This window comes from Raphanus sativus, unplaced genomic scaffold (assembly GCF_000801105.2).
Source record: "Raphanus sativus cultivar WK10039 unplaced genomic scaffold, ASM80110v3 Scaffold0874, whole genome shotgun sequence".
In the NCBI taxonomy this organism is placed as follows: domain Eukaryota; kingdom Viridiplantae; phylum Streptophyta; class Magnoliopsida; order Brassicales; family Brassicaceae; genus Raphanus; species Raphanus sativus.
Window position 1 is genome coordinate 1 of NW_026616188.1, and position 9,669 is coordinate 9,669.

Below are 9,669 nucleotides of genomic sequence, written 5' to 3' on the forward strand. Positions count from 1 at the left end.
AAAAACCTAATGTTTAAGTACTATGTAGCCACCATTTGGCAATCTATCTTTTACTATTGAATACACAAAAACTCTCTCAGAAAAGCTCTCTTTTGATTTGATTGTCTTGTGTTTCTTGTGATTTTCTCTTTCTTAGTTTCTCTATATGATTCATCTGAAATCCACCATGGGTTAAGAGGAATCATGGAGTTAGTGAGTAATCACCTTTTGGATTCATGGGTTAGGGTGATTAAGGGTGATTAGGCTAGTTCTAGGATGTTTTAGGTATATCATACTTGTTCCTTGCATAGTAGAGTGATCTTAATGCATCATTTGAGTAGGCCACTCAAAGGGTGATCTCTAGGCATTTCTCACCGACAGGTGTTTGATGAAATGCCTGAGTCAACTCTCCTAGGCTTTTAGTGTGTACTTTGCCAAAGAGATTTGTGTTAAAGATGCTAAGATAGCTAATAGACTTGTTAGTAATGATTGCTTGCATGTTATTCAACCAAAGACATTTGATGTTTGAGACATGTTAGCAAATGAAGCATTCATCTAGACATAGAGCTTGCTTAGAATTGTGTCTAGGCTTAAGGTTGATAGTTTGATTTATCATTTACATTCCTTAGTTCGAAACCTGATCACCCAAGGTCTAAATCCCTATACCCATGAGTTCTCTTTCTCAATAGCTTAAAAGTATCATTTTTATTGCTTTGCATTAGCTTTAATCATTAGTTTAGAAATCATCAAATCACTGGCTGCACTTAGATTAGGCAAATACTTGCATTCTCACTGCTTTGAGTCCCTCAGAACTGGTTCGACAACTTACTACCACTATACTATCATTTGACTTAGGAGCCTCAAAACTCCTAACATCAAATTGGCGCCGTTGCCAAATTCTGAGTTTGATTTGAACATTGAGATTTAGTCATTTGCTTGAGACTAAGTCATTTTTATTTTTGTAAGTTACTGATTCTCTTCTTCACTCTTTGTGATTTTCAGGTGTATGAACTTGAGGAGCAAGGGTACATCAAACCTTGTTCCAAGAGCCGCAGACATCAGAGCTTTAGAGAGAGAGTGTGCTAGAAAAAGAAGAGAAGAAGAGCAACAAGCTTTACTGCAGACACAGGAAGCTGAGATGGCTGATCCACAAAATCCTCTGAACCCCAATGGAGTAAACAATGCTCCACAAGGGCCCCAACAGCGACCAGCTCGCCCCATTGGCACTTATGACTGCCCCAACACCCATGGTCCTAGACTTGGAATCCGAGCACCAGCTGTGGCTGCTAACAACTTTGAGATCAAGTCAGGACTGCTAAACTGCATAGAGAACAACAAGTATCATGGTCTGGCTGTGGAGGACCCATTTGATCACTTGGATAAGTTTGACAGCTACTGTGGTATGTCAAAGACTAATGGTGTGTCCGAGGATGTCTTAAAGCTCAAGCTATTCCCTTTCTCTTTGGGGGATAAGGCACGTCAATGGGAGAAGTCTCTACCAAGTGACTCCATCACCACTTGGGAAGACTGCAAAAGGGCATTCTTGGAGAAGTTCTTCTCTACCTCAAGAACTGCTAAGTTGAGGAATGAGATCTCCAGCTTCCAACAGAAGAACTTGGAAGGATTCAGTGAAGCTTGGGAGAGATTCAATGGTTACCAAGCTCAGTGCCCACACCATGGATTCTCTAAGGAGAGCTTGCTGAGCACATTCTACAGAGGTGCTCTTCCTAAGTACAGAGCCAGACTGGATACAGCTAGCAATGGGTTCTTTTTGGGGAGAACTGAGGAAGAGGCAGAGGCTCTGGTTGACAACATGGTTAAGAGTGATGCAGTCTACAGTGGAGACCATGACAGAAGCAGCAGAGGTGATGACAATCAAACAAGGAATGAGATAAAGGCTCTTCAGGAGAAGATTGACAAACTCATTGCTGATAAGGCCACACAAGCTCAGGTGAACTTTGTTGGCAACCCAAGCCAGGAGATACCTCCTACTGTCAATGAGGTTGATGGTTTGGAAGGGCAAGAAGAATTGTGTTTCATCAACAGTAATGGTAGCTGGTACAAGAAGGAACCCAACTTTCAGTACAACAACTACCAACAGAAGCCCTATTCAAACAACCAGCAGAGTGGTTATCAGCCTCGAAACAACCAGCAGAGCAACTATCAGCCTCAGCAAAACTCCTCTCCTAGCTCCTCTGCCCCTCAACAGAGCAGCACTGATGCCTTTACTGAAACACGAGATCTGGAGTCTCAGACTAGAAGTGAGAAGCATGTGGGCTATGAGCTGAAGAACCTTCACTCCAAGATTGATGGGAGCTACAATGAGCTCAACAACAAATTCTCCCACCTTGCTTCTTCTGTCAAGAATTTGGAGAATCAGTTTGCTTCCATGAGCTCCCACCAGAACCGCCAGCAAGGATCTCTACCTGGAAAGTCAGATCAAAACCCCAAGGAAGCAAAGCTGTCACACTTAGGAGTGGTAAGCAGTTGACTCCTGTAAACCCTCACCAAGGATGCTGAGAAACAAGGTGAGGAGGTGGCCATCAACCTAGATGATGAAGTGGTCATTGTTGATGAGAAGACAGATGCTGAGATCTTGGAGAAGATTGTGAAAGCCAAGGGTAAAGGAAAGGTTGGAGAAGAGAAGAAAACAACAAAAGATGGTGAATCTGCTGCTCCAGCAAGTGAGAGCTCTCCTGTCCCCCCTCCCTATGAACCAAAGCTTCCATTCCCTGGTAGATTCAAGAAGCAGCTGCTACAGAAGTACAAGGCTTTGTTTGAGAAGCAGATGAGTGAAGCTCAGGTTACAATGCCCATCATTGATGCTTTCATGCTGATTCCTCAATACAGCAAACTCCTGAAAGATGTTGTAGCTGCTAAGAAGAAGGAGATGGAGGGCATGATGGTTCTGAGTCATGAGTGCAATGCCATCATTCAGAGGCTAGATGCTCCAGAGAAGCTAGAGGATCCAGGATGCTTTCACACTCCCTTGTGCTCTTGGACCTATGGTATTTGAGAAATGTCTCTGCGATTTGGGAGCTAGTGTCAGCTTGATGCCTTTGTCTGTGGCAAAGAAGCTTGGCTTCACTCAATACAAGAAGTGTAGACTCTCTCTGGTGTTGGCTGATCGATCAGTGAAGTACCCTGTGGGCATCCTAGAGAACCTCCCTGTGAAGATTGGAAGGTATGAGATACCTACAGATTTTGTGGTGCTTGAAATGGGTGAGGAGGCTCAAGACCCATTGATTCTTGGAAGGCCATTCTTAGCTACAGCAGGAGCTATTGTGAATGTGAAGGAAGGGAAGATTGACCTCCATTTGGGCAAGGAGAACATCCTCCACTTTGACATCAAGGAGAAGATGAGGAACCCCACTGTATTTGGACAAGCCTTCACCATTGAAGAGATGAATCCTCCTCCTGCTGATGATCACTTTGATGAGCTACCACCTGAGGAAGATGGGGTGTCAACTCCACTCTCTGCACCTAGTCCAGCCTGATCCAAAGGAGGCAAAGTCAAGCTAGAGACTTAAAACAAGCTCACTTGGGAGGAAGTCCCATGAGTATCCTTGTATATATTGCATTAGTATTTGCATTATCATTCTATTGCATAAAACAATGGGAAAGTGAAGTTGTGTGCAGGTATTGAGCATAAAGTCGGACACCAGAGCGATCTCATCGCAGCGACACCTCTAGGTCGCTCCACCTGGGAGCGACATGTCCAGAGCGAGATGCTGAGGTCGCTCGCGTCACACGCGAGTGGAACACAGAAACCGACCTCAGAGCGATCTTCTCACAGCGACATACCGAGTCGCTCCAGCTGGGAGCGACCTGTCGCAGCGACGTTCCACACCTCGCTCACGGAAGGTAACACACAATCCCACTTTTCTTTGTATTTCACATTTCCATTGGGTACCTCACTCACACAGAGACTGTGTGATTTAAGTGTGGGGGAGGTACCAAGTATTTGATCATGTTTGTTTCCATGATTTTGAGTCTCATGCATTGCATATTACATTCTTATTTGCATTAAAAAAAAAATTTTGAAAAAAACACAAAAAGAATCATTTAGTTGCATCATTTGCATTTTTAGGATTGAGTCTAGAAGCATATAGGTTGCATTCATGCATTAGGGGGATTTCAACCTTGTAAAGAGCTCATGCTAAGTACTGAATTTGTTGACCTTTGTAATCATGACAAGTAGCTTGAGCACCCTTTAGAAAGCTTGTAAACTTCGCGCCTTGAATGCTCCTCTTGAAACTCATTTGACTGTTGATACTCTCTCTTTGAAGCAAGCTCCTGTTTTAATGTCTCTTGCATATGGTCCCTTGTGTACTAAGTCATGGATATACACACTTGAGTTGTCCCATCTGTTTTACCAATCTTTTGACAAACTCAAGTGGTACTCCACTCCCAAACCCATACCTCATTTTTAAACCATCATTATTTGTTGAGTGAGGCCTCTTTGGAAAGCTTTACATGTGCATAATGTTGAGAGTATTGGGAACGACAATGCTTAGTCTCCATTCTTGCTAGATTAGTCACTCTATTATCTAGCTATAGGAAGGGGTGAGTGTTGTGATTGTGATTTGGGAATATGAAAGGTTTGACTCTTTGTGCTTAAGTGATTAGTCTTTCTGGGATAAGTGGAGTAATTGTGAAAAGTCTTGGCCCCCAAATAAAAAAAAAAAAAAGAAAGTAAAAAAAAAAAGAGAAAAAAAGAGAATAAAAAGGGGGCTAGCAAAGTTGTTAAGAGCTCAGATTTGTTTTAAAATTGTGAAAATCCCTTATTGATTTCAAAAGAAAGAGTCTGATGTGAAAAATGTTCTTGGGATCTTTTGGTGAGAGATGTGAGTTGGGTTTGACATTGAGGAATAATTGAATATCTTGTGTGTTTGGAAAGGGTAGAACAATGGAGATTGAGCATTGTATGCATGAGTTGATCCCTTTCTTAGATATATTATGTGTAATGTCAAAGCTACTTGTGTTTTGAGAGTAAACCACCATAAAAGATCATTTTGAACCTCTGATTTCACTTGCATTAAAGCCTTTGTCTTACCAAACCAAATGACTTGGACCAGTTGACCATTTGTGAGATGTCTATTGAGTTTGCTTCATAAATGTTAGAGAGATGTGGATTTGTGGTTTGTAGATGCATGGTTAATGAGTGTAGAGATCAAAGGAGCTGAGATAGGCTTAGAGAAGTTAGAGATGGATAAAATCTTTGCTCTTGCTATTTGGTATGATTATGCAAGGTTGTTAGGTTGAGAACTAAGAAGAGTTTCTTTTGGTTGTGAGTCCCCATTTTCAAACTTTTTTCTCCTTGGTTCTTGAAAGTTTACTTGTGGACAAGTAAAGGACTAGTGTGGGGGAGTTGATATCTTGCATATTTGCATTGTTTTAACCATTCATTCATAAGCTTTTGCATCATATAGATTAGGATTTAGACATGTTTAGGTTGCATTTGGCATACATATGTCTCTATCAGGTATTGGAACACCACATGGAGTTCTTGGAGACATTTGGAAGCAATGTGATCAAAAAGGGGGTGAAAGATGAGCATGGATGGAGGCCTTAGAGAAATCTTCTGTTGCTAATATTTTGTGGAGACACAGGAAATTGAGTTAGCTTTCCAATGGAAGTGGTTTCAAGTCATTTGGAGATGTAATGGAGAAGTTACGATCAATTTACTAGAGCATATCCATCCTGGTCGAGAACCGCAGAGTGACCTTCCGGAGCGACCCTAAGGTAGCCCAACCAGAGCGACCAACCAGAGCGACCCACCTAAGTCGCTCGCGTTTTCATCGCCGGAGACACAAAAATGGAGGCTGGAGCGACCTCTCAGAGCGACCCCCCAAGGTCGCTCCCAAACCCAGAGCGACCTCCTGGAGTGACCCTCTGAGGTCGCTCCGCGTTATCTGCTGCACGATTTTATTATTTTCAAGGACCTTTTTGCAATTGTTGTGCACGTTTTTGCACTTGAAAACCTAATGTTTAAGTACTATGTAGCCACCATTTGGCAATCTATCTTTTATCTATTGAATACACAAAACTCTCTCAAGAAAAGTTCTCTTTTGATTTGATTGTTCTTGTGTTCTTGTGATTTTCTTTTCTAGTTCTCTATATGATTCATCTGAAATCCACCATGGGTTTAAGAGAAATCATGGAGATTAGTGAGTAATCACCTTTTGGATTCATGGGTTAGGGTGATTAGGGGTGATTAGGCTAGTTCTAGGATGTTTAGGTATAAATCATACTTGTTCCTTGCATAGTAGAGTGATCTTAATGCATCATTTGAGTAGGCCACTCAAAGGGTGATCTCTAGGCATTTCTCACCCGACAGGTGTTTGATGAAATGCCTGAGTCAACTCTCCTAGGCTTTTAGTGTACTTTGCCAAAGAGATTTGTTGTTAAAGATGCTAAGATAGCTAATAGACTTGTTAGTAATGATTGCTTGCATGTTATTCAACCAAAGACATTTGATGTTTGAGACATGTTAGCAAATGAGCATTCATCTAGACATAGAGCTTGCTTAGAATTGTGTCTAGGCTTAAGGTTGATAGTTTGATTTATCATTTACATTCCTTAGTTCGAAACCTGATCACCCAAGGTCTAAATCCCTATACCCATGAGTTCTCCTTTCCAATAGCTTAAAAGTATCATTTTTATTGCTTTGCATTAGCTTTAATCATTAGTTTAGAAATCATCAAATCACTGGCTGCACTTAGATTAGGCAAATACTTGCATTCTAGTTGCTTTGAGTCCCTCAGAACTGGTTCGACAACTTACTACCACTATACTATCATTTGACTTAGGAGCCTCAAAACTCCTAACATCACATGGCTAGGAGAGCTCACATGCTTTCAGCATCTTTTAACCACCTTTACAGCCTGGCTGGTTGCAAACTTATCCATAAACGGTCGCCACTCTCTTCCCATATACTGTGCTATCCCTCTTCTTCCTTTGGTGTCTTAGCCATCCTCATTGCTTCACTATTCAGATGCTAAGTTACCTCACTCCAAGTTCATGCACAGTAACTTTATTTTTACCATGGTAACTTTTCCAAGTACCATTTCTTCTCATCTCCTCTTTATTCTCATCACTCTCCTCATCTCTTCTCACCACATTTCAACACTCCCCCTCAAGCTTGACCATGTGGAACAAGTCGAGCTTGGAAGGACCATGAGATCTTCCTCATTAAAAACCTCATCAAAGAAAACCCATTGCGACAAAACTTTGATGAGGGAAAAAGAGTAAAGACCTCATGATCAGGGGACTATCGAATGGGTGTAAGATCAATGAGTCCTAACCTGATGTGTATGGACTCCATTGTCTTTTGCCTTGCTGCTTTGGTGAATACATCTGCCAACTGATCTTCACTTCTAGTGTAACATGGTAAGATTACTCCCAAAACTATCATCTGTCTCACCTTGTGTCAATCAACCTCGATGTGTTTTGTCCTCTCATGAAACACAGAGTTTGTAGCAATGTGAATGGCAGCTTGATTGTCACAATGCATGGTCATTGGTGTAGCTTGCTCGATCTCCAAGTGCTTCAAAATCCCCTTGATCCACACTAGCTCATTAGTAAGCTTCAGCATAGCTCTATACTCAGCCTCAGCACTTGAACAGGATACCACCTTTTGCTTCTTGCTCTTCCAAGTAACCATGTTTCCTCCAATGAAGGTGCAGTACCCGGTTGTAGACTTCCTATCATTCCTATCACCAGCCCAATCAGCATCACAGTAGCCAACCACTTCAGTGCTCTTGTTGCACCCCATCCATACACCTAACCCTTGAGTTCCATTGATATACATAAGCACTCTCTCCACCATTCTCCAATGATGCTCCTTGGGTTGTTGCATATGTTGACTAACTTGATTCACTGCAAAACATATGTCTGGCCGAGTGATAGTAAGATAAATCAGCTTCCCCACCAGCTTCCTATACAACTTGTGATCATGAAATGGCTTGCTATCTTCTATCTCCCCCTCTCTTGGAATCTTGTACCCATCCTCCATGGGCATCTTGGCAGTCTTTCCTCCATAAGCACCTGCATCTTTCAAAAGATCAAGTGCATATTTTCTTTGAGATATAAATAAGCCTTCCTTGGACCTGCACAACTCAATCCCAAGAAAATATTTCATCTCTCCCAAGTCTTTTATGTCAAAGACAGACTTGAGATAGTCTTGGTCTCTTGTATACCTGTTTTATCAGAACCAGTGATGATAATATCATCAACATATACAAGAATAACAATGATACCTCCTGGTGTAACCAAAGTGAAAAGTGTGTGATCCAACTCACACTTTCTGAATCCTTTACCATTCAGAGTGGTGCTGAGCTTGTGATACCAAGCCCTTGGTGATTGCTTCAACCCATAGATAGCTTTCTTCAGTCTTAATACATTTCCTGGTTTTACCATCCCTTCCATTCCTGGTGGTGGTAGCATGTAGACTTCATATTCTAGCTGCCCCTGAAGAAAGGCATTCTTCACATCCATTTGCCATAGATCCCACTCAAGGTTGACTGCAAGAGATAGCACTACTCTGATAGTATGAAGCTTGGCAACTGGAGCAAATGTATCTATGTAATCTTCTCCATAAGTTTGTGTAAAGCCTCTTGCTACCAGTCTAGTCTTCCTCCTATCTATCTTACCATTAGGTAGATACTTTATGGTAAAGATCCACTTGCATGACACTGCTCTCTTCCCTTTAGGTAACTTGCTTTCATACCAAGTGTCATTTCTTATCATTGCATCAGCCTCTGCATTGACTGAATCTCTCCACTCCTGAATTAACATAGCTTCTTCATAGCTTCTTGGAACATAGCTCTCATCTAAGCTCACCATGAAGGCACAATGTTCTTCAGGGTACTCGGCAAAGGAGCACACAGCTTGAGAAGGGTGCTCCACTGCTTGGGCATTGTAGTACACTCTTGTGTTTACCCAAGAGGAAGGATCCTTCCTTACTCTAGTGCTCCTTCTCAAAGGAACTTCCACTTGCTGTTCCACTTGCTGTTCCACTTGCTGTTCAGTCACTTCTTGTTCACTGCCAGCTTCTCCTTGTCCTCCATTAGTCTCTTCTTGTTCAGTTTCAGCAACCACTTGACCTCTCTCACTATCACTAGCTGCCCTTTGCTGAACCGGCTCATCATCTGATCTTCCACTTTGAGCAGGATCCAAGCCTTGATCTCCATGACCTCCAGCTTCAGACTCATGCTCATCTCCCCCCTCATGCTCAAGGTGGGAGATATCTTGATTGTCTTCCCGAGTAGTGTGTTCTTGGCTACTCTGATCCTGGGACACTCCAATGCCCAGCCCCTCCATAATAATCCTCAAGCTCCTGGCTCTATCAGATTGCTGAGTTAAATCTTCAAGATCCTTCCAGTTCTCACCCTCATAGTAGCCCTTATCCTCCATGAACTTCACATCCCGGGAGATCAACATCCTTCTTACCTTAGTATCAAAACACTTGTAGCCCTTTTGACTTGTAGAGTACCCAATGAACATAGCCTTGGTGCTCTTGGCTTCAAGCTTGTTTCTGGTCTCACTAGGAACTAGCACATAGCACACACAGCCAAAGATTCTCAAGTGTTCCAACACTGGCCGACTCTTGTTTAACAGTTCAAATGGGGATTGATCTCCTAGTATCTTGGTTGGTATCCTGTTGATCAGATAACAAGCAACAAAATT

General features: G+C 42.2%; 1 non-coding gene across 1 annotated transcript; it reads right to left on the bottom strand.

The window, feature by feature from the left end:
- Positions 1 to 1,555: 1,555 nt before the first annotated feature.
- LOC130503233 (small nucleolar RNA R71) lies at positions 1,556 to 1,662 on the bottom strand. Its single transcript, XR_008940702.1, has one exon. It is a non-coding gene; the product is annotated as a small nucleolar RNA R71 (small nucleolar RNA).
- Positions 1,663 to 9,669: the final 8,007 nt, after the last annotated feature.